At 42.8% G+C, this 7,424-nt stretch overlaps 1 pseudogene across 1 annotated transcript in view; it reads right to left on the bottom strand.

Annotated features, from left to right (window-relative positions):
* LOC311121061 overlaps positions 1–6,104 on the bottom strand; it is a 17,385-nt pseudogene extending 11,281 nt beyond the window's left edge. The window contains exons 1-7 of the transcript in view: positions 6,033–6,104; positions 4,120–4,194; positions 2,498–2,533; positions 2,242–2,304; positions 1,367–1,420; positions 1,234–1,269; positions 438–461 (exon numbers count right to left, since the gene is read on the bottom strand). The product of the transcript in view is annotated as an uncharacterized misc_RNA (transcript). The remainder of the gene's footprint in view (positions 1–437; positions 462–1,233; positions 1,270–1,366; positions 1,421–2,241; positions 2,305–2,497; positions 2,534–4,119; positions 4,195–6,032) is intronic.
* Positions 6,105–7,424: the final 1,320 nt, after the last annotated feature.

The raw sequence follows: 7,424 nt of genomic DNA, 5'->3' as shown, positions 1-7,424 counted from the left end.
GGAAGAGAAAAAGATGGAGATCTTCATTCTTCTGGCAGAAGAGAATACACTGCCAATGTCATTCAGAAGAGGATACACTGCCAATGTCATTCAGAAGAGGATACACTGCCAATGTCATTCAGAAGAGGATACACTGCCAATGTCATTCAGAAGAGGATACACTGCCAATGTCATTCAGAAGAGGATACACTACCAATGTCATTCAGAAGAGGATACACTGCCAATGTCATTCAGAAGAGGATACACTGCCAATGTCATTCAGAAGAGGATACACTGCCAATGTCATTCAGAAGAGGATACACTGCCAATGTCATTCAGTTCAGAATGTAATATGTAGTGTCTGACTAGTTCTTTTTTTCTAAGAAAGTCTTTAATTCAAAAAAATATATAAAAAAATAAAGAATGATAAGGGATATAATGAACAAATAGGTACTTACAGCCAGCCCAGGCAGTCCGGGTCCCTACAGAGAGAGAGGGATGAGAGAGAGATGGAAAGGGGAATGAGTGATTAGTTAAGTCTGTGTGTAATCATATAATCACAAACAAATGTGCATAATAAGTCATGTATGATTTGTTTAAACAATTATCTTATTTTAATTCAATTAAGAGCAGCTGTGTCTACAGAGACAGAAAACTAGAGAGACAGTGTTAATCAATCTAACCTAGACTGAGAGAAAACAATCAATGTGTGTTCAATGTGTCATAATAAGTAATGGAATTAAATTTAAACAAATTAAATTAATGTAATTCAATGCTTCATCCATGCATATCACTAACTGACTCCACTCTGTCAATACAGTCTGTCTAGTAGTCTGTCAAATATAGCTACACAGCACCACCTAGTGTGCTTTACTGTAGCTACAGGTAGTCTTCCTTAACCTGCCTTAACCACAGATCTAGGATCAGATTACCCTGACTCCAAAACATTAGCGGGATGAACAAATATCTGACCCTGTATCAGAGGTCTTGGACCCACTGTACACGGCTGTTGGACGAGACTAGTTATAACACTGTAAATCAGTCAGCTGCTAAAAGCTGTTATGACAGTGTTATGTAGCCCCTATGACTAGGGTCTCCCCCATACCTCTGTACTCCTAGCTAGGTCATGTGGTCGGGAAAAACTCTGGGCCCTACTGATGACGGTGGGTTAGTCGCAGTGGATTTGTAGTGATCAGGCTATATGTAGTCTGTATTGAACAGTGTTCAGGTTCTGTTTAGTCCGTTAGTACTTACAGTGGGTCCAGGTTCACCACCAGGTCCAGGCTGGCCCTGTAGAAAACAACAATAAACAACAACAACAACAACAACATGAGGGTTTATTCTCTCATAGTTTGCATCCAATGTAGGCTCCCACCATGGTCCTTACCTTAGGTCCAGGGTTCCCGACAGGACCTCGATCTCCCTTTGCTCCAATCAAACCCTGGAGATGTAGAGAGATAGAGTGATGCATTCAGTCAGTAAGATCGGTTTGGATTACCCATAGAGTGTTACTTTAGTTCTGGATTTCAATAATGAGGTTGTCGTAAATATAAGAATGGCTTGTGTTCATTCTGTGCTCTAATAACACAGCACTGTAAGGTGAATTCTGTCTCTCTAATGCTAACCCTTTATTGGACAGCCTGCTACTTTTGTCAGGACTCACTCCACAGTTTACAAACAAGTGCAGGGGCAGCACTTTGAAATGAAAGTGACAGATTGCACCTTTAGAATTTGCCAGAGCCTGGGGATTGCTACATCTACGTGTGACCTGAATTCCCATTATAACAATGAGACTATCAGTGGTCTGATTGGATTGGACACTTCCAGGTAATCAGCAGGACAAGTAGGATTGGGATTCCGGGCCGGATTACAGGGTAAATCCCTGTGGAATGTCTCTCAGCATGTGACTGTGAGACCAGCAGAGTGAATTTGCGTTACCTTAGTTAGAGAGAATCAGTTTCCTGAAAACAGTCACCTTCATAACAACATATAGCTCAGTCTATCTAGCTAGGTTACAGTACATCAATGCATCAGGATTTACATCAATGCTTTTCTCTCCTGGAGTTTTACACAAACACACATACTTTTTCTCTCTTTTCTCTCTTTCTCACTCTCTTTCTCTCTCTTTCTCTCTGTCTTTCTCAGTCTCTCTTTCTCTCTCTGTCTCTCTTTCTCTCGCGCTCTCTTTCTCCCTCACATTGTCTTTCTCTTGTTGTCACTCTCTTACAGACACACTTAGCAACTGATAGATAGGAGACTTACGTCAATGCCGTTGTCTCCTGGAGCTCCATCTGGACCAGGTTCACCTGGCTCTCCCTTCAAGCCCTAGGAACAGAGACACAGCCATAGTCAGGTACACACACACACACACACACACACACACACATACACACATCAGAGATATTGTCAGTGTAAAGTGCAACCACTCACACAAACACTATTGAACATGCACACAAATAAACACCCTTGAACATGCATACACACACACATACACACATACGCATATACAGTAACTTACTGGTGGGCCAGGAGGACCAGGAGGTCCTTTCTCCCCCTGTGAAGAGAGAGACGAACAAGAAAGAGAGACATGATATTAACAATTTGTATTGTATGTTCACTACGAGATTGATGATATGTCAGTTAATGTAGAAGACGTTGAAGTCCTTGACATAGAAGTCCTTGATGACAGCCCCTTGTTGATCTGGAAAGATTGGTGGAACCTCCACTGACCCTAACAGAAGACTATGACTGCATCTCAATATTGTGAGTGACTTCCTTACCTTATCTCCTTTCCTCAATCTGAACAGACTTTTACTGTAAGTTCTGGACAAGTGAAAGCTAATTCCTGGTCCTTAATAAACCATGTATTACTCATTACTCCCACATTGATCAACTATTTACTAATCATAAGTAAAGTATTTTTGCAGTCCCTTATCTAAAGTGAGCGCTATTTAACCCTAACCCTAACCTTTATATAACCCTAACCTAACCCTAAATGGTGTGCAATCTTTTTGTAAGCACCTTATAAATGGTTTATAACAGACTGTTAAAATAATGTGTAACCCACCCTCCATATTGCTTTCAGATCACGGATAAGAAAGATCAGGTAAGGAGAGGAGACAAGGAGAGGAAGCCACTTTAGACCATTGAGATGCATCCTAGGTAGTGACATCAACCTATTGCGCATACACCTATCCAGTTCCATACAGATCTGCAAGCGTCATTTTGTCACAGGTGGAGATGAGGGGGCAAATGCTTTTTTAAGATCCAGCCATGATTGACAGCTCATGTTTACTCCACCCTCAATATGGAGTTAGGGAACTTTCCAATCATGATAGGACTGGATAGGTAAATATGACGGAAACTAGTTGGAGCTATTGCTGACACCTACCCTGGTGTAATCAGGTCTGCAAAGGAGAGTGAACAAGGGCAGATGGGAGGGAACAACTTTTTTGGAATGAAATGCAGCTGGCATGTATAGTTGGCCAGAATTGTTTTTCACAGCACTCTCATTATAGCCCAACCATCACATATCATAGCAGATAAATATCTGACCCCAAATGCTATTCCAAGTTCCAACCCGCAAGAGGTAATCCATGTTCACATTAAACATCAACCTGCCAGTCTGTAGCCTTCCATTAGTTAGATAGAGAATGAGCCCCTCTATCCAACTCAGTGAGGGCATCGACATAATCCCAAACCATTATATTTAACAGTAGATCTACCTGGCTTTGGGGATGAAACGGCTCTCCAACTAATTGCATTGGATACAAGCATGCCTAACTTGTAACATCACAATCCTTTTGGATCATATAGGCCTCACATATTAGTTTATTCCCTTGTCCTTTCATGGTGTAATTCTGTATTCTCAACATGATTTCAGAACATGGCTTTGTTTAGACTGAGAATACCTCAAAGGTACCACATTACCGCGATATATTTCCCTCGGGATGGAGAGAAAGCCCCCAACTCAAAGAACTCTCTCGCTGCGGGAAACAGAGCTCTTTTGTGCTTCTGTGTATTCATTCCTCCCGCCCTCTGGTGGTCTCACCGCAGTACTACCTCAGAGCGTTCCATTCGGTACAATGCCCGTCTTTGTGACAACCTGTTGGCTCTTGGCGAAGTGGAGGTAATACTCACATCAATGCCGTCGGACCCAGGGGTGCCAGAGGGGCCGGGCAGGCCGGGATTGCCCTGAGGTCCTGGAGGACCGCTCTGGAAAAAATTAAAACAAAATGGAGCGTTTAGAAGTGTGCAGTGGTTTTGTAGATAATTACCTGGGCTTAGAATGTATCACTTTTTGGTATTCATCCAATTGGATACATGTTATTTTCATACTATAAAGAACATGTGGAATAACTGGAATGGAGTAAAATATTTCACACGTTTTGGGATTTTGTGTGCCATTTTATTGTAGGCCTTTTGATAATGGAGAAGCAGGTGCTTTTTGAACCACTCCAATGTTCAGATAGTCCTAATTGATAAATCAGGCACAACAATGTCAGGAGGCAATCACACATGTTCAAGTGGGAATTATAACTACAATTAAATGTTATATTTCATGTGAATACAATCCTAGAAACAAGACAAAAGCATCATAAACTTGAAGTGAATGAATCACCCATACCCATCACATTTTCACATAAAGCATGTAAGGCCAACACAAATCCATTACCACTGGTAGCCTACATTCTTAGAAAACAAAGTGCTATCTAGAACCTAAAAGGGTTGTTTGGCTGTCCCCATAGGAGAACCCTTTGAAGAACCCTATTTGGTTCCAGGTAGAACTCCTTTTTGGTTCCATGTAGAACCCTTTCCACAGAGGGTTCTACATGGAACCCAAAAGGGTTCTACCTGGAACTAAAAAGGGTTCTACCTGGAGTCAAAAAGTGTTCTCCCATGGGGACAGCCGGAGAACCCTTTTGGAACCCTTTTTTCTAAGAGTGTATTTGGAACGATGTAAAAAAAATATAAAACTATCCAGAGCTCATGAGAAAAAATAGGACTGATGAATGAGTTTTAAAAAAATTCATATGGAAATTAAAACACTCTCACATCCTGTAAGAAGTATATTGCTTCCAAAATGGGTGTAAAACAAAAGTATTTATCACCAAATAATCTAAGGTAGTAGGTAGGGGGAGGAAAGATGTTTACCAAGGCCCTCCCCCATCCCATCCCCTTCCTTTGGGAATGCAGCTTCCTTCAATCGATTTCAATCAGTCTCCAGAATTCTGCCCATCATTCAGAAAAAAAGTTGGGAATTCCGTACAATGGTCCTGTTTGTTCAGACAGATCCACTGGTAACTTTCTGTTGGATAGCACGTAGGTGTGATTTGGTGGAGGGCATCTTCAGGTCGGTCATTCTCTCTGTGTGTGTGTGTTTGAATAGGGGGCTTCGCAGTAAACGCACATGGGTGTCTTGAGTACACAGCCTCTGTGTGTGAGTGTGTGTGTGTGTACGTCGGCGTGCTTGTGTGTCTCCAGCCGAATTCCAGTGTAAGGGCTGCTCTCCCTCGATGACTCTGTCCTGAATCTCGTTTTAGACAAAAATGAGAAATCGTTCCATGTTTTGTATCCACTCCAACTGCTCTTCAGGGATAACCATCCATTTGAAAAAGGAGACATTCCCATTCTTCATCTGTATTCAAGTAGAAATGTCATCCACAGAATGAAGGCACGTAGTCCATGGCAGGAAGATACAGTATATATGTATGTACAATGCCACATCACACAACACACATAAACACAAACATTACACAACTGATCTTCATCCAGCTCTAGACTCATCATTACAACAATGTTATGACTATGATGAAACACCCAAGCCCTGAAACACGATTGTAATCATTCACTCTTCTGAAACAAAATGTATTTTACAACCACCACTAGCCAGTGTGACAACAAAACCATAGCAAGCACAGCGGTCCCCCCAGTAGTCTCTGTCTACCTTCATCACCAGTCCCTCTCTCCTGGGGACTTCTCTCCCACCGTACCCCAGCCAGAAGCACCCCAGCCTGGGTACACCCCTAACCTCCCCTGTCCACTCCACTCACCACTTGGGCCAGAGCCAGGCACAGAGTCTGCAGGATGACCCAGCTCTTCAACACAGCCGAGAGTCCAGCCATGATCTCTCTCTCTCTCTCCTCAGCACTAAATCCTCTCTTCTCTTGCTTTCTCCCGCTCTCCCCTGTCCTCTCCTTCAGGCCGGGACAGAAACGGTAGGGAATCCAAAGGGGGATGGGGGCTATGTGCGCAGCCCCGAAAATTCCACCCAGTAAAAGTGGTGTAGAGGAATGGTTGGATGGAGGGACAGATGGAATAAGAGAGAGGTGTAACCCAGCCCTACAGCCTGCCCCAGTGAACACAGGAGCTCCTGAAAGCCCCTCACACACAAACACACACACACCCACACACACAGAGACACAAACACACACACACACACTGAGAAACACTTGCACACACTGCTGCCTCATGAATAATGTTTCCCTATAGATAGGTTCCCACAAACTCATTGAACAAACAAAACTGCTGCTCATGAATATGCACAATCACAGCCAGATTCCCACATGCTGATTGGACACAGCTGCTACCTAGCTCCACCCTGAGGAAGGAGAGTTCGTAAGTGATTGAAACTTGAGTGGAATTCCCCAATCCTACAGTCACTCGCCCCCTACCCCCTAGTTAGTTGTGTGGGTCTGACAAGATTGAATAGGTGTAAAGGCTTCCCATCCGAAACAGTTTGGAACAGTTCCTGAATATATTATGATGACATTTTGCGACGTTTTTGTTCGTTTTGGTCTTCGGCAAGGGTTTTTTCCAAGGGTTCCGGTACTGCAGTTTAACTGACGCCCAGCCGAGAAAAATACCATTTCCATAGATGGCCACATCAAGAAGTCAGATTTGAAAGTCGTAATAAGACACTTTAGTCATCAACACAGCAGCCATTGCTAGCTAGCCAACACTACCAGCTGGCTGTACTGTAGTAGCTAAATACAATATCTTTGTGCTAGCTAGCCAACGTTTAATCATTGCTGCGTTATGAAAGAACTAGACACGGACACGAATTATCTGTTTAGTGTGTTCACACACTATTGGTAGTTTGTTGTAACCAAGTATTGGTGCTAAACTGTGTGTTATTGGATGCTAGCATGCTAGTTAGCTATGGCGTCATAGTTAGCTAGCTGAATAAAGTAAGTTGAGTCTATTCATTGAAACATTGAACCGCTGTAGTTTACAACAATTCTAATTTCTAAAGTGGAAGTTGGGAGAGTTTTATTCGGGTGGTTCAGTGAAACAATTATAGTTTCTGAGGTGGAAGTTGGGAGAGTTATATTTTTTTGGTGAGGGAGGCCTGCTCTCTCCTTTCCCAGATGTTTAGTTCATTTCATTCCGATCTCCTCTGCATTATTGTAGCCATCTGCTGCAGCCTGTCAACTGTGCCTCTG

The sequence above is a fragment of the Coregonus lavaretus genome (assembly GCF_964263955.1).
Source record: "Coregonus lavaretus genome assembly, chromosome: 3".
Lineage (NCBI taxonomy): Eukaryota > Metazoa > Chordata > Actinopteri > Salmoniformes > Salmonidae > Coregonus > Coregonus lavaretus.
The sequence above is the reverse complement of the archived record's forward strand: the minus strand, read 5'-3'. Positions and strand labels throughout refer to the sequence as shown.